This window comes from Salmo salar, chromosome 06 (genome assembly GCF_965601325.2).
Source record: "Salmo salar chromosome 06, fSalSal1, whole genome shotgun sequence".
NCBI classification, from domain to species: domain Eukaryota; kingdom Metazoa; phylum Chordata; class Actinopteri; order Salmoniformes; family Salmonidae; genus Salmo; species Salmo salar.
The window spans coordinates 3,684,503-3,703,252 of record NC_138296.1 but is presented as its reverse complement, the minus strand read 5'-3'; the positions used below and the strand labels follow the sequence as shown (position 1 = coordinate 3,703,252).

The 18,750-nt window shown below is 38.7% G+C and overlaps 2 long non-coding RNA genes across 2 annotated transcripts in view; both read right to left on the bottom strand.

Moving 5' to 3' along the window:
• Window positions 1-18,750, bottom strand: part of LOC123743359 (uncharacterized) — a 202,407-nt gene that overhangs the window by 89,982 nt on the left and 93,675 nt on the right. The window lies entirely within an intron of this gene.
• On the bottom strand, window positions 13,078-16,423 carry LOC145879789 (uncharacterized). Its single transcript, XR_014392550.1, has 3 exons — window positions 16,297-16,423; window positions 14,543-14,589; window positions 13,078-13,978 (listed from the first exon to the last, which is right to left on the bottom strand). It is a non-coding gene; the product is annotated as an uncharacterized LOC145879789 (long non-coding RNA).

The window sequence follows — 18,750 nt, the reverse complement described above, 5'->3', positions numbered from 1 at the left end:
GTGAATAATAGTTGTATGTTTGAGAATTTTGAATTATGAGATTTTTGTTGTTTTGAACTTGGCGCCCTGCTATTTCACTGGCTGTTGGCGAGTGGGAAGGTAGCATCCCACCTACCCAAGAGAGGTTAAAGTTAAAAAAGGTACAATCCAACAAAAATGACAAGTTTAACTGAAAACTCTGACATCACGCTAGTCATCTGTAGTGGTGATGGCTGGATATAGTTACTCACTGTAAGGAAATGGAAAACGTTTTTGGGGCTCAAATCAGAGGATAAAAGAAAAGCAGTCAATTTTTGAATCATGTCAATAACTGTTTTATCCCTCCCCTGTAGTCCCAAGTTAAGTCCAAGTGATTGATGATGTCACTGAAAAAACAAACTCCTCATCAAGCATTTACACTGGTATGTGTTGGGTTTGTTGTGGTGGTAAGGTATGTTACGACTCATCAAGCATTTACACTGGTATGTGTTGGGTTTGTTGTGGTGGTAAGGTATGTTACTCATCAAGGACTCATGAAGCATTTACACTGGTATGTGTTGGGTTTGTTGTGGTGGTAAGGTATGTTACTCATCAAGCATTTACACTGGTATGTGTTGGGTTTGTTGAGGTGGTAAGGTATGTTACTCATCAAGCATTTACACTGGTATGTGTTGGGTTTGTTGTGGTGGTAAGGTATGTTACTCATCAAGCATTTACACTGGTATGTGTTGGGTTTGTTGTGGCGGTAAAGTATGTTACTCATCAAGCATTTACACTGGTATGTGTTGGGTTTGTTGTGGCGGTAAGGTATGTTACTCATCAAGCATTTACTCTGGTATGTGTTGGGTTTGTTGTGGTGGTAAGGTATGTTACGACTCATCAAGCATTTACTCTGGTATGTGTTGGGTTTGTTGTGGTGGTAAGGTATGTTACTCATCAAGCATTTACACTGGTAGGTGTTGGGTTTGTTGTGGTGGTAAGGTATGTTACTCATCAAGCATTTACTCTGGTATGTGTTGGGTTTGTTGTGGCGGTAAGGTATGTTACTCATCAAGCATTTACACTGGTATGTGTTGGGTTTGTTGTGGTGGTAAGGTATGTTACTCATCAAGCATTTACACTGGTATGTGTTGGGTTTGTTGTGGCGGTAAGGTATGTTACTCATCAAGCATTTACTCTGGTATGTGTTGGGTTTGTTGTGGTGGTAAGGTATGTTACTCATCAAGCATTTACACTGGTATGTGTTGGGTTTGTTGTGGTGGTAAGGTATGTTACTCATCAAGCATTTACACTGGTATGTGTTGGGTTTGTTGTGGTGGTAAGGTATGTTACTCCTCATCAAGCATTTACACTGGTATGTGTTGGGTTTGTTGTGGTGGTAAGGTATGTTACTGCTCATCAAGCATTTACACTGGTATGTGTTGGGTTTGTTGTGGTGGTAAGGTATGTTACTCCTCATCAAGCATTTACACTGGTATGTGTTGGGTTTGTTGTGGTGGTAAGGTATGTTACTCATCAAGCATTTACACTGGTATGTGTTGGGTTTGTTGTGGCGGTAAGGTATGTTACTCATCAAGCATTTACACTGGTATGTGTTGGGTTTGTTGTGGCGGTAAGGTATGTTACTCATCAAGCATTTACTCTGGTATGTGTTGGGTTTGTTGTGGTGGTAAGGTATGTTACGACTCATCAAGCATTTACTCTGGTATGTGTTGGGTTTGTTGTGGTGGTAAGGTATGTTACTCATCAAGCATTTACACTGGTATGTGTTGGGTTTGTTGTGGTGGTAAGGTATGTTACTCATCAAGCATTTACACTGGTATGTGTTGGGTTTGTTGTGGTGGTAAGGTATGTTACTCATCAAGCATTTACACTGGTATGTGTTGGGTTTGTTGTGGTGGTAAGGTATGTTACTCATCAAGCATTTACACTGGTATGTGTTGGGTTTGTTGTGGTGGTAAGGTATGTTACTCATCAAGCATTTACTCTGGTATGTGTTGGGTTTGTTGTGGTGGTAAGGTATGTTACTCATCAAGCATTTACACTGGTATGTGTTGGGTTTGTTGTGGCGGTAAGGTATGTTACTCATCAAGCATTTACACTGGTATGTGTTGGGTTTGTTGTGGTGGTAAGGTATGTTACTCATCAAGCATTTACACTGGTATGTGTTGGGTTTGTTGTGGTGGTAAGGTATGTTACTCATCAAGCATTTACACTGGTATGTGTTGGGTTTGTTGTGGTGGTAAGGTATGTTACTCATCAAGCATTTACTCTGGTATGTGTTGGGTTTGTTGTGGTGGTAAGGTATGTTACTCATGAAGCATTTACACTGGTATGTGTTTGGTTTGTTGTGGTGGTAAGGTATGTTACTCATCAAGCATTTACACTGGTATGTGTTTGGTTTGTTGTGGCGGTAAGGTATGTTACTCATCAAGCATTTACACTGGTATGTGTAGGGTTTGTTGAGGTGGTAAGGTATGTTACTGATATTGATTGAAAGCTCTTAATGGACAGGACTATAGGAAAACATATTCTCCTATTAGAGAATATTGAATGTTTAATTGGCATCAACCATTGTTTTTTTGTATATTTTTTTTATTAATGTTCTGCATTTATCAAAGGGCCATTCTAAATGTATAAATGGTCCAGATCTTGCCTGCGGGCCACCAGTTGAATAGCCCTGACCTAAAAAGGTGTTGCAAGAGCTTGTTCACTCCGCTGACATCCAGAAGGTCAGTACAGGTGCATCAAAGCTGTGACCTAGAGACTGAAAAACAGCTTCTATCTCAAGGCCATCAGACTGTTTAACAGCCATCACTAACATTGAGTGGCTGCTGCCAACATACAGACTCAAATCTCTGGCCACTTTAATAAATTGACTTAATAAAGGTATCACTAGCCACTTTAAATAATTCCACTATAATAATGTTTACATATCCTACATTACTCATCTCATATGTATATACTGTTCTATACCATCTACTGCATCTTTCCTATGCCGTTCGGCCATCGCTCATCCATATATTTATATGTATATATTCTTATTCATCCCTTTACATTTGTGTGTATAAGGTAGTTGTTGTGAATTTGTTAGGTTACTTGTTAGATATTACTGCACGGTCGGAACTAGAAGCACAAGCATTTCGCTACACTCGCATTAACATTTCTCATGCTGAATAGCCACTACTAGTCAGCTACCTGCTCCCCTTGGCTGTCACAGGAGAGGTCAGAAAGACCATAAGCTCTCAGGATAAAATAGTGTTTAAATCACCAAGGAGATGATGTTTCTACACTCTTAGAACCTAACAGGGTTCTTCAGCTGTTCCCAGAGGATTTGGGCTGTGTACTATTCTGTGCATTAGACTACAAAATAGGTAATGAATGATTACACATAAGGAAGGAGCATGATTAACATATTGTTTTATTGATTGTATGAAATAACACTTTTTCAGAATAATCAGGACATAATTGTACACTTCTGACAATTGGTTTAATAAATAAGTGTTGATATGTTGGAGTAAAAACAGTTCAGGTTTTCAGTGATCAGACAATGTATTCAGTAAAACAAATGTGTGAATTCTGATTGTTGAGCTGAAATCATAAAAACAAACAAGTTCTTGGATCTGATTCTGACAACTCAATCAGCAGCATAGAAATAACATCAGATTAAAATGATTCAGGAAGAGAAAGTGACAACGAGAGCAGCATAGAGCGCTGCACTGTATTGAAGAACAAAGGCCCCATCAAAGATCTGCTCCTAAAGACGGCCCAAACGATACCTATAAGAGACGTAGAAATACTGAATCTGACACCTCTGGGCCAGAATCCACAAGTTCAGGGGAAGTCATGCACATTACAAAGACTAAAGATTACCCAAACAATACCTATAAGAGACATAGAAATACTGAATCTGACACCTCTGGGCAAGAATCCACAAGTTCAGGGGAAGTCATGTACATTACAAAGACTAAAGATTACCCAAACAATACCTAAAAGAGACATAGAAATACTGAATCTGACACCTCTGGGCCAGAATACACAAGTTCACTGGAAGTCATACATATTACAAAGACTAAAGATGGTTCAAGAAGAAACACCAAAAAACATTACTGTCTCTTTTGTGAGAAACCACAATCAACAATTGCCCGGCATCTGGAAATTATTCATAAAGGTGAAAATGAAGTCGCAAAAGCCCTTTATTTCCCAAAGAACTCCAAAGAGGGAAATCTCCAACTGACCAGAACTCGAGGGGATAGAGCACACAACATTATAGATAAATAATTGTACCCCAGCTCAAACCTCAGTACCTATCCACAGGTGGAAATGCATATAGTACTACAACAGTGACAAAGCCATTTGTTCCTTGTAAGTAGGGGTGTAACGGTTCACCAAACCCACGGTTCGCTATGTTTTGGGGTGACGGTTAGATTTTTCCGGTACAGCAGAAAAATAAAATGCTGTTACAATGTTCAGCATTTACAATGTTCAACATTTACAATGTTCAGCGTTTACAATGTTCAGCGTTTACAACGTTCAGCGTTCACAATGTTCAGCGTTTACAATGTTCAGCGTTTACAATGTTCAGCGTTCACAATGTTCAGCGTTCACAACGTTCAGCGTTCACAACGTTCAGCGTTCACAATGTTCAGCGTTCACAATGTTCAGCGTTCACAATGTTCAGCGTTCACAAGTTCAGCGTTTACAATGTTCAGCGTTCACAATGTTCAGCGTTCACAATGTTCAGCGTTCATAATGTTCAGTGTTTACAAGTTCCGCATTCACAATGTTCAGCGTTTACAATGTTCAGCATTTACAATGTTCAGCATTCACAATGTTCAGCGTTCACAATGTTCAGCGTTTACAATGTTCAGCGTTCACAATGTTCAGCATTTACAATGTTCAGCATTTACAATGTTCAGCGTTCACAATGTTCAGCATTTACAATGTTCAGCGTTCACAATGTTCAGCATTTACAATGTTCAGCGTTCACAATGTTCCTGGGAATGTCTGTTGTGAAAGGTTTGTTATGTTGGGTCTCAAGTTTTCACTCCGATGCTGCATTTGTAACCATGTGGGAGGTAGGAATTTACCAGTTGTCTTAAATACTAGTTGGATGCATTCATGTAATTTCAACTCATTGATAAATGGCGATTGGCTAATGGCCAACAACGGCGTCAACCATAAACTAAAAGTACAGCTATCATGCTTGTAAACAAATGATAGAGTTCAAAAACAGATTGCTTTTTATAAATAATATTTTGTTGTTGCATTTAACTGCCAAAAATGCCTTTATAAAAACCATTTCCTTAGTAGCTGACGTCAGAGGTCACCATGTGATAGGTGGGAGCTCAGGATGATGAGTTTCCCTCTAGTAATTACCAGTTGGAAGGCCATTCAAGTGGATTCTCCCCAGTGTTATGTAATAAATGACCACTAGTAATTACCAGTTGGAGGGCCATTCAAGAGGATTCTCCCCAGTCTTATGTAATAAATGACCACTAGTAATTACCAGTTGGAAGGCCATTCAAGAGGATTCTCCCCAGTGTTATGTAATAAATGACCACTAGTAATTACCAGTTGGAGGGCCATTCAAGTGGATTCTCCCCAGTCTTATGTAATAAATGACCACTAGTAATTACCAGTTGGAGGGCCATTCAAGTGGATTCTTCCCAGTGTTATGTAATAAATGACCACTAGTAATTACCAGTTGGAGGGCCATTCAAGTGGATTCTCCCCAGTCTTATGTAATAAATTACCACTAGTAATTACCAGTTGGAAGGCCATTCAAGTGGATTCTTCCCAGTGTTATGTAATAAATGACCACTAGTAATTACCAGTTGGAGGGCCATTCAAGAGGATTCTCCCCAGTCTTATGTAATAAATGACCACTAGTAATTACCAGTTGGAGGGCCATTCAAGTGGATTCTTCCCAGTGTTATGTAATAAATGACCACTAGTAATTACCAGTTGGAGGGCCATTCAAGTGGATTCTCCCCAGTCTTATGTAATAAATTACCACTAGTAATTACCAGTTGGAGGGCCATTCAAGTGGATCCTCCCTATTGTTATGTAATAAATGACCACTAGTAATTACCAGTTGGAGGGCCATTCAAGTGGATTCTCCCCAGTCTTATGTAATAAATTACCACTAGTAATTACCAGTTGGAAGGCCATTCAAGTGGATTCTTCCCAGTGTTATGTAATAAATTACCACTAGTAATTACCAGTTGGAGGGCCATTCAAGAGGATTCTCCCCAGTGTTATGTAATAAATGACCACTAGTAATTACCAGTTGGAGGGCCATTCAAGAGGATTCTCCCCAGTCTTATGTAATAAATGACCACTAGTAATTACCAGTTGGAGGGCCATTCAAGAGGATTCTTCCCAGTGTTATGTAATAAATGACCACTAGTAATTACCAGTTGGAAGGCCATTCAAGTGGATTCTTCCCAGTGTTATGTAATAAATGACCACTAGTAATTACCAGTTGGAAGGCCATTCAAGTGGATTCTTCCCAGTGTTATGTAATAAATTACCACTAGTAATTACCAGTTGGAGGGCCATTCAAGTGGATCCTCCCTATTGTTATGTAATAAATGACCACTAGTAATTACCAGTTGGAGGGCCATTCAAGTGGATTCTTCCCAGTGTTATGTAATAAATTACCACTTCCCACTTGCTAACAAACGCACCATGATACTGCCTCCTTCAGTGCCTGACGCGTACTTGTGACTCTCATAAAGGTGTCTTGTCTGTAGCACGGTACATCTCCCACTCCAGGGTAATGTGAAAGCCTTGCCCCCACTAAGCCATGCCTCCTAAATCATTCCCCAGTGTGTCTTCACGTTTCTAGTGAATTGTAACGTTACCACCCATGACAGTATCTGTTAGTGAGAGAGACACGGTTGTTGAATTTGTTCATTTTCAGTCCTGTAGCCTTAACCAAGTTAGTTCCTAGGTGTATAGTATAATCAAAGTATTTGACATTATATATCTCTGAAGGTACATTGTGTATTTTGATATTTTTGTACTCCAGGGAACTATACTGTTCCCTTATTTCAAAGTGTGTGCATACCTGCTTGCCTGTATGTATGTCTGCCTGCCTGTCTGTATGCCTGTCCCCCTGTCTGTATGCCTGTCCCCCTGCTTGCCTGTATGTATGCCTGCCTGCCTGTCTGTATGCCTGTCTGTATGCCTATATGTATGCCTGTCTGTATGCCTGCCCCCGTCTGCCTGTCTGTATGCCTGCCCCCCTGTCTGCCTGTCTGTATGCCTGCCCCCCTGTCTGCCTGTCTGTATGCCTGTCTGACAGTCAAAAAATCTGTCCTCCTCCTTCCCTGACTTTTCCTGAATGTTTGTGTTTTACACTGCTCATTTGTCAGAATTTTGAAATGACAAACAAAAGTATTTAGAGCTTTTTCACACCTATTCCTAAACTTAATCCGCCAAGACAATGTGCTGTAGGACGTTGTCACGTCCTGACCAGTAAAGGGGTTATTTGTTATTATAGTTTGGTCAGGACGTGGCAGGGGGTGTTTGTTTTATGTGGTTCGGGGTTTGTTAGTATATGTATTTATGTAAGAGGGGTGTTTGGTTAGAGTATTCCGGGGTTTTTGGGTTATGTTCTTTATTTCGTATTTCTATGCTCTGTCTATGTTGTGTATTTCTTTGTTGGCCTGGTATGGCTCTCAATTAGGAACAGCTGTACATTGTTGTTGCTGATTGAGAGTCATACTTAGGTAGCCTGTTTTCACTTGTCCCTTTGTGGGAAGTTGTTTTTGCACAGCTGTGTTTAGCCTGTAATACTGTGTTCAATAAAAGTTTAAAATGAGCACTCAACCCGCTGCGCCTTGGTCCACTATATACAACGACTGTTACACGTTGGTACCCAGCCAGGTGCTAATGCATCTCTCTCCTCTCACTGAATAAATGACAAATGGATGAATGGGCCATAATTGTGGACCTTCACAATGTAATTTAAATTAGGCCTAACTGAGTGATAAGGAGGGTGAAGAGGTTGATTTAATTTAGAAAGTGTAAGGATGAGTTTATTATGCCTATTTATCAGTAGCAAATAATTTGACCGCATGACTTGTGGGTTGATACCATAACTTTTACATTTTACTTAGTAAAAATCTGTTGTTTTGGGACTGTTTTATTTACTATAACTCTTTAATAATTATCACATTTATTATAAGGGCAATAACAACATGCTAAATGTTGCACTAGGCCTTCTGAATAATGCATATTGAGCAGGAAACAAACGATGCACTAGGCCTTCTGAATAATGCATATTGAGCAGGAAACAAACGATGCACTAGGCCTTCTGAATAATGCATATTGAGCAGGAAACAAACGATGCACTAGGCCTTCTGAATAATGCATATTGAGCAGGAAACAAACGATGCACTAGGCCTTCTGAATAATGCATATTGAGCAGGAAACAAACGATGCACTAGGCCTTCTGAATAATGCATATTGAGCAGGAAACAAACGATGCACTATGCCTTCTGAATAATGCATATTGAGCAGGAAACAAACGATGCACTAGGCCTTCTGAATAATGAATATTGAGCAGGAAACAAACGATGCACTAGGCCTTCTGAATAATGCATATTGAGCAGGAAACAAACGATGCACTAGGCCTTCTGAATAATGCATATTGAGCAGGAAACAAACGATGCACTAGGCCTTCTGAATAATGCATATTGAGCAGGAAACAAACGATGCCAGACAACCTGATCAGCCGGCGCATCGAAACTACTTCTAAAACTATACCTCAACTAATTTCACACATAATAACAGTTTGCCAATGTAATCTTGTATATAGGTTATCTGATGAGTGACAATATTAGGCCTAATATTTCTCAAATTGTACATGAAGAGATGGATGCATCTTGTAATTGGCCGATGCAGGGAAAGGAGCATCACTTTATCAAATGGCTGGTTATAGTATTATTATAATCTGTTAGTTTCTGTTAAAAGCTGTAACTGGACTTTATTAATGACTATAACTCTATTACTAATCACCTGGCTGGTTATAGTATTATTATTATTATTATTATCTGTTAGTTTCTGTTAGAAGCTGTAACTGGACTTTATTAATGACTATAACTCTATTACTAATCACCTGGCTGGTTATAGTAGTATTATTATTATTATTATTATCTGTTAGTTTCTGTTAGAAGCTGTAACTGGACTTTATTAATGACTATAACTCTATTACTAATCACCTGGCTGGTTATAGTATTATTATTATTATCTGTTAGTTTCTGTTAGAAGCTGTAACTGGACTTTATTAATGACTATAACTCTATTACTAATCACCTGGCTGGTTATAGTATTATTATTATTATTATAATCTGTTAGTTTCTGTTAGAAGCTGTAACTGGACTTTATTAATGACTATAACTCTATTACTAATCACCTGGCTGGTTATAGTATTATTATTATTATTATTATTATCTGTTAGTTTCTGTTAGAAGCTGTAACTGGACTTTATTAATGACTATAACTCTATTACTAATCACCTGGCTGGTTATAGTATTATTATTATTATTATTATCTGTTAGTTTCTGTTAGAAGCTGTAACTGGACTTTATTAATGACTATAACTCTATTACTAATCACCTGGCTGGTTATAGTATTATTATTATTATTATCTGTTAGTTTCTGTTAGAAGCTGTAACTGGACTTTATTAATGACTATAACTCTATTACTAATCACCTGGCTGGTTATAGTATTATTATTATTATTATATCTGTTAGTTTCTGTTAGAAGCTGTAACTGGACTTTATTAATGACTATAACTCTATTACTAATCACCTGGCTGGTTATAGTATTATTATTATCTGTTAGTTTCTGTTAGAGCTGTAACTGGACTTTATTAATGACTATAACTCTATTACTAATCACCTGGCTGGTTATAGTATTATTATTATCTGTTAGTTTCTGTTAGAAGCTGTAACTGGACTTTATTAATGACTATAACTCTATTACTAATCACCTGGCTGGTTATAGTATTATTATTATCTGTTAGTTTCTGTTAGAAGCTGTAACTGGACTTTATTAATGACTATAACTCTATTACTAATCACCTGGCTGGTTATAGTATTATTATTACTGTTAGTTTCTGTTAGAAGCTGTAACTGGACTTTATTAATGACTATAACTCTATTACTAATCACCTGGCTGGTTATAGTATTATTATTATTATTATTATCTGTTAGTTTCTGTTAGAAGCTGTAACTGGACTTTATTAATGACTATAACTCTATTACTAATCACCTGGCTGGTTATAGTATTATTATTATTATTATTATTATCTGTTAGTTTCTGTTAGAAGCTGTAACTGGACTTTATTAATGACTATAACTCTATTACTAATCACCTGGCTGGTTATAGTATTATTATTATTATTATTATCTGTTAGTTTCTGTTAGAAGCTGTAACTGGACTTTATTAATGACTATAACTCTATTACTAATCACCTGGCTGGTTATAGTATTATTATTATTATCTGTTAGTTTCTGTTAGAAGCTGTAACTGGACTTTATTAATGACTATAACTCTATTACTAATCACCTGGCTGGTTATAGTATATTATTATTATTATTATCTGTTAGTTTCTGTTAGAAGCTGTAACTGGACTTTATTAATGACTATAACTCTATTACTAATCACCTGGCTGGTTATAGTATTATTATTATTATCTGTTAGTTTCTGTTAGAAGCTGTAACTGGACTTTATTAATGACTATAACTCTATTACTAATCACCTGGCTGGTTATAGTATTATTATTATTATTATCTGTTAGTTTCTGTTAGAAGCTGTAACTGGACTTTATTAATGACTATAACTCTATTACTAATCACCTGGCTGGTTATAGTATTATTATTATTATCTGTTAGTTTCTGTTAGAAGCTGTAACTGGACTTTATTAATGACTATAACTCTATTACTAATCACCTGGCTGGTTATAGTATTATTATTATTATCTGTTAGTTTCTGTTAGAAGCTGTAACTGGACTTTATTAATGACTATAACTCTATTACTAATCACCTGGCTGGTTATAGTATTATTATTATTATCTGTTAGTTTCTGTTAGAAGCTGTAACTGGACTTTATTAATGACTATAACTCTATTACTAATCACCTGGCTGGTTATAGTATTAGTATTATTATTATTATCTGTTAGTTTCTGTTAGAAGCTGTAACTGGACTTTATTAATGACTATAACTCTATTACTAATCACCTGGCTGGTTATAGTATTATTATTATTATTATTATCTGTTAGTTTCTGTTAGAAGCTGTAACTGGACTTTATTAATGACTATAACTCTATTACTAATCACCTGGCTGGTTATAGTATTATTATTATTATCTGTTAGTTTCTGTTAGAAGCTGTAACTGGACTTTATTAATGACTATAACTCTATTACTAATCACCTGGCTGGTTATAGTATTATTATTATTATTATTATCTGTTAGTTTCTGTTAGAAGCTGTAACTGGACTTTATTAATGACTATAACTCTATTACTAATCACCTGGCTGGTTATAGTATTATTATTATTATTATTATCTGTTAGTTTCTGTTAGAAGCTGTAACTGGACTTTATTAATGACTAGAACTCTATTACTAATAGAACCTATAAATAAAGTTGATCAAATGGATTCCACTGTAGTGTTTTATTGTCAGGGAAACTAAAATAGACTATAGGCCTACGTGTTTCTAGGACTGTAGAATTATACAACACATATCCTTGACTCTCTAAACAAATAACTATTGTTTTTTATTGATATATTCCCATTAATATTTCTTCATGCAATGAATCATTTAAAATAGTTTATGCACTATTTATAAAGCATTTATTTATCAAGCACACCTTGCAGGTTGATTTGCATTGATGCATATGCAAAAGAGAACGCCCAGCAACATTCTCTAGTGGGTTCTGATATGCTGAAAGGCAATTCAACCTGATCTAGATTAGAATCCATTCTCTAGTGGGTTCTGATACGCTGAAAGGCAATTCAACCTGATCTAGATTAGAATCCATTATCTAGTGGGTTCTGATATGCTGAAAGGCAATTCAAACTGATCTAGATTAGAATCCATCTTCCCCTTGTGCCCTAAACAATAGCCCACACTATTGTCCTCAGATGGTACTAGTTGAAGGGGAGTATTCAGTATATATTTTATTTTAGATTTTTTTATGTTTTCATCTTGTCTCCAGGTTGTCAGGAAAGTGGTGTCCCCAGAATGTGGTGTGAGAACAGGTGTCCCCAGAATGTGGTGTGAGAACAGGTGTCCCCAGAATGTGGTGTGAGAACAGGTGTCCACAGAATGTGGTGTGAGAACAGGTGTCCACAGAATGTGGTGTGAGAACAGGTGTCCCCAGTAGGTGATACAAACACCTGTGTGTGTGTGTGTGTGTGTGTGTGTGTGTGTGTGTGTGTGTGTGTGTGTGTGTGTGTGTGTGTGTGTGTGTGTGTGTGTGTGTGTGTGTGTGTGTGTCCAGGGGGTGTGTGTGTGTGTCCAGTGTGCGTATGTGTGTGTGTGTGTGTGTGTGTGTGTGTGTGTGTGTGTGTGTGTGTGTGTGTGTGTGTGTGTGTCCAGTGTGTGTGTCCAGTGTGTGTGTCCAGTGTGTGTGTGTCCAGCGAGTGTGTGTGTGTCTTATGTGTGTGTGTGTGTGTCAGTGTGTATATGTCCAGTGACTGTTTGTCCAGTGTGTGTGTGTCCACTGTGTATCCAGTGTATGTGTGTGTGTCCAGTGTGTGTGTGTTTGTGTGTGTCCAGTGTGTGTATGTGTCCAGTGTGCGTATGTGTCCCCATCCTGTGTGTCAGGGTGTGTGAGTCCAGTTTGTGTGTGTCTGTGTGTGTGTGTGTGTGTGTGTGTGTGTGTGTGTGTGTGTCCAGTACGTAAGCGTGTACAGTGAGTGTGTGAGGTTGTGTGTGGGTCCAATGTGTGTGTGTGTGTGTGTGTGTGTCAGGGTGTGTGTGTGTGTGTGTGTGTGTGTGTGTGTGTGTGTGTGTGTGTGTGTGTGTGGGTGTGTGTGTGTGTCCAGGGGGTGTGTGTGTGTGTCCAGTGTGCGTAGTGTGTGTGTGTGTGTGTGTGTGTGTGTGTGTGTGTGTGTGTGTGTGTGTGTGTGTGTGTGTGTGTGTGTGTGTCCAGTGTGTGTGTCCAGTGTGTGTGTCCAGTGTGTGTGTGTCCAGCGAGTGTGTGTGTGTCTTATGTGTGTGTGTGTGTGTCAGTGTGTCATTGTGTCCAGTGACTGTGTGTGTGTGTCCCGTGTGTGTGTGTCTAGATCGTGTGTGTGTGAGTGTGTGTGTCCAGTGTGTGTGTGTGTGTGTGTGTGTGTGTGTGTGTGTGTGTGTGTGTGTGTGTGTGTGTGTGTGTGTGTGTGTGTGTGTGTGTGTGTGTGTGTGTGTGTCCAGTGTGTGTGTGTGTGTGTGTCCAGTGTGTCAGGTTCTTATTTACAGGGACAGTGAGGAGTCATCATAAACCCTAAACCCTGGATAGAGGGGCTCAGTGAATGTGGAGGTGAACGTGATCAGGTGGGTCAGTGTGTCAGAGGAGGCTCTATAGAAGGACAGAGTGCCGGCTGGCCAGTCCAGATACACTCCTACTCTGTGGGAGCTGGAGGAGGGAACATCTATGGTTGTGTGATTATTATTGTGCCTGGCAATGTAACTGCTGTCAGAGCAGAACAGACTCCAGGACTTGTCATTGTATCCAAGCCAACAGTCATCACCCTCTCCTCTCCTGCTGATTACTTTATATGTCACTCCTATAACAGCCCTTCTCCCACACCACTCTACCTCCCAGTAACAGCGCCCAGTCCCTCTGTACACAGCACCTGTTTACAGTCCTCAAATCTCTCTGGGTGATCAGGATACGGCTGCTCCTCTCTCCTACATGTCACCTTTCTGTTCTCCTCAGACAGAGAGAGGAGTCTGTTTACTGTGTTTAGGTCCAGTGTGAGATCATAGACATCTGATGGATGAAACCAGACACAATATTAGAAATCATCATCATTCACATTAGAATGTTAACTCACTTTTCACTAATTATTTTAATGTAGATGTTTCTAGGTATCAAAAGGAGAAGTTCAGGTAACTTGAGACTTGTTGAATGATCATATGTTATACTGTATGGTAATATAAAACACACTTATTCCCATTAATTACACACACACACACACACACACACACACACACACACACACACACACACACACACACACACACACACACACACACACACACACACACACACACACACACACACACACACACACACATACACACACACACACACACACACACACACACCTGTAATCATCATGAACACAAACACACATTTCGGATGCGCCACATACATACACACACGTTGTCATATCAACTCTTTGGAAACTTTGGTGTCCCTGATTTTTGCTTCTGTAGAACTACAGCTGATATTTAATATGACCAAGTAAGTAATGATGATGGTCTTTGACTTTGACTTAACTTGAATTAAGACTTATTCTTAGTTATATTCTTCTCAGCAGTCAACACTCACATTTTCTAAGCCCAGGTTCCATTGTGTTCTCTCCATCATGTTCCACACTGTAGTGGTAAGCAGAAGAACAGACAGTCATTGAGGGATACACCTGAACTCACACACACACACACACACACACACACACACACACACACACACACACACACACACACACACACACACACACACACACACACACACACACACACACACACACACACACACACACAGTCATCATATAACTTCGTACAAGTAGTGGTAAGAATGTTTGTCTTAACCTGTTGGGGCTAGGGGGCAGTATTTTCACGGCTGGATAAAAAAACGTACCCGATTTAATCTGGTTACTAATCCTACCCAGTAACTAGAATATGCATATACTTATTATATATGGATAGAAAACACCCTAAAGTTTCTAAAACTGTTTGAATGGTGTCTGTGAGTATAACAGAACTCATTTGGCAGGCAAAACCCTGAGACATTTTCTGACAGGAAGTGGATACCTGATGTGTTGAATTACCTTTAAGCCTATGCCATTGAAACACACAGGGGCTGATTAATGTTTTGGCACTTCCTATTGCTTCCACTAGATGTCACCAGCCTTTACAAAGTGTTTTGAATCTTCTACTATGAGATCTGACCGAACAAGAGCCTTGGAACGGTGATGGGCGATTAGACTCTGGCGTGCGAGGTCATGTTGGGTACCCTCGTTCCAAAACGTTTTAAAAGAGAATGCATTCGTCCACCTTGAATATTATTCATGTTCTGGTTAAAAAAGGCCCTAATGATTTATGCTATACAACGTTTGACATGTTTGAACGAACGTAAATATATTTTTTCCCCTCGTTCATGAAGTGAAGTCCGGCGGGCTTAGATCATGTGCTAACAACACAGACTTTTTGGACATAAATGATGAGCTTTTTTGAACAAAACTACATTCGTTATGGGCCTGGGATTCCTGGAAGTGACATCTGATGAAGAGAATCAAAGGTAATGGATTATTTACATAGTATTTTCGATTTTAGATCTCTCCAACATGGCCCTTTGTCTGTATCGCAAAGCGTATTTTTCTGGGCGCAGTGCTCAGATTATTGCAAAGTGTGATTTCCCAGTAAGGTTATTTTTAAATCTGGCAAGTCGATTGCGTTCAAGAGATGTAAATCTATAATTCTTTAAATGACAATATAATATTTTACCAATGTTTTCTAATTTTAATTATTTAATTTCTGGTGCTGACTTGACTGCCGGTTATTGAAGGGAAACGATTTCCTGAACATCAACGCCATAGTAAAACGCTGTTTTTGGATATAAATATGAACTTGATAGAACTGAAAATGCATGCATTGTCTAACATAATGTCCTAGGAGTGTCATCTGATGGAGATTGTAAAAGGTTAGTGCATCATTTTAGCTGGTTTTATGGTTTTGGTGACGCCTGTCTTTGAATTGACAAAACATTACACACAGCTATTGTCAATGTACTCTCCTAACATAATCTAACTTTATGCTTTCGCCGTAAAACCTTTTTGAAATCGGACAACGTGGTTAGATTAAAGAGATGTTTATCTTTCAAAGGGTGTAAGATAGTTGTATGTTTGAAAAATTTGAATTTTGACATTTATTTGGTTTCAAATTTGCCGCTCTTGAAATGCACCTACTGTTGATAGGGTGCACCATGGGTGGCACGCTAACGTCCCACATAGCCCCAAGAGGTTTTAACTACCCTGATAAGTCAAACATGTCTGATATGAACATTGACATCAACCCTCTACATACTTGAGTTTCTCCAGTCTGCAGTGTGGATCCTCCAGTCCAGCAGAGAGCAGTCTGACTCCTGAGTCTCCTGGGTGATTGTAGCTCAGGTCCAGCTCTCTCAGGTGTGAGGGGTTTGACCTCAGAGCTGAGACCAGAGAAGCACAGCCTTCCTCTGTGACTAGACAGCCTGACAGCCTGCAAAGCGTCAAATCATATTAAAACCACACTGCTATTCTTTGGTGGTGAAAATAGTGGCAGTATATTTTATCAACATTTTCAGATACATCAGTGATCAGCAAGCGTCCCACGAGGTTAAAGTAGTCAAAAGTTTAGTATTTGGTCACACATTCTTTGAACACAATGACTACATCAAGCCTGTGACTGCCATGATTGAGAAAGATCATGAATGAATCATGAATAATAATGAGTGAGAAAGTTAACCTGTTGGGGATAGGGGGCAGTATTTGCACGGCCGGATAAAAAACATACCCGATTTAATCTGGTTACTACTCCTGCCCAGTAACTAGAATATGCATATAATTAGTAGATTTGGATAGAGAACACTCTAAAGATTCTAAAACTGTTTGAATGGTGTCTGTGAGTATAACAGAACTCATATGGCAGTCAAAACCCTGAGACAAATCCTAACAGGAAGTGGAAATCTGATGTGTAGAATCACTTTCAAGCCTTTGCCATTGAAACACACAGGGACTTATCAATCATTGAGCACTTCCTAAGGCTTCCACTAGATGTCAACAGTCTTTACAAAGTGGTTTGAGTCTTCTATGCTAGAAACTGACCCAAAGAGAGGCTTGGGAAGTTGGTCACAGGGGGAGGGCCATTACTACTATGACGCGGGCGTTTAGTAAGTCGTTTAGTAAGACAATGCAATCGTCCGCCTTGAATATTATTGAAGCTCTGGTTGAAAAAGGCCCTAAAGATTTATGTTATACAACGTTTGACATGTTTGAATGAACGTAAATGTATTTTTTTGCACATTCGTGACGACAAGTCCAGCGCGCCTCGTACATTATGAGCAGCCTTCGGAACGCGCTAACAAGAAGGAACTATTGGGACATCAACTATTAACTTTTTCGAACAAAACGACATTTGTTGTGGACCTGGGATTTCTGGAAGTGCCTTCTGATGAAGATAATCAAAGGTAAGGGAATATTTACAATAGTATATTTGATTTTAGATGGTTCCAAGATGGCGCTAACATGTATCGCCTAGCCTATTTTTCTGAGCATACCACGTCGTCTATTGCAAAGTGTGATTTCCCAGTGAAGTTATTTTTAAATCTGGCAATGCGGTTGCATTCACGAGATGTTAATCTATAATTCTTTGAATGACAATATTAAATTTTAACAATGTATTCGAATAGTAATTTTGTAAATTGTAGCGCTGTTTCACCGGAAGCATTTGAGGGAAGATATTTTCTGAACGTCACGCGCCGATGTAAAATGCTGTTTTTATATATAAATATGAACTTTATAGAACAAAAAATGCATGTATTGTGTAACATGATGTCCTAGGAGTGTCATCTGATGAAGATTGTCAAAGGTTAGTGCTGCATTTAGCTGTATTTTGGGTATTTGTGATGCATGCTAGTTGCTTTGAAAATGGCAGTGTGATTTTTTTTGGCAGGGTACTCTCCTAACATAATCTAATGTTTTGCTTTTGCTGTAAAGCCTTTTTGAAATTGGACAAGGTGGTTCGATTCAGGAGAGGTGTATCTATAAAATGGTGTAAAATAGTCATATGTTTGAGAAATTGAAGTTATAGCATTTATGAGGTATTTGTATTTCGCGCGACGCGATTCCACTGGTTGTTGACTAGGGTGGGACGCAAGCGTCCCACGTTTCCCAGACAGGTTAACAGAGGCCACAACAAAACATACTAACCTCTCACCATTAACCTCAAATAAAAAGGTGACAATCTGTTCTGTTACCTAATATGAAATATTCTATCTCAAATCCAAAATGCTGGAGCATAGCACCAAATTTAAAACTGTAAGCTTCACTGTCCAAACACATATGGTATGGACTATGTGTGCCTGGTAAACACATGTGGATCTGGTGAACAGTTATCACTTGTTGACCAACTACAGGAATACTGACCTCAGAGTCTCCAGTTTACTGTGGGGATTCCCCAGTCCAGCAGAGAGCAGCTTCACTCCTGAATCCTTCAGGTCATTGTTACTCAGATCCAGCTCTCTCAGGTGTGATGGGTTTGACCTCAGAGCTGAGACCAGAGAAGCACAGCCTTCTTCTGTGACTCGACAGCCTGACAGCCTGCAAAGAGTCAAATCATATTAAAATCACACTGCTATTCTTTGTTGGTGAAAATAGTGGCAGTATATTTTTCAACATATTCAGATATATCAGTGTCCTCAAACCTGCCATATCTTTTCATAAATTAATGAATGTATCATTATTATAAATTATCATAATATTACTTGTGGAAAGAAAAATG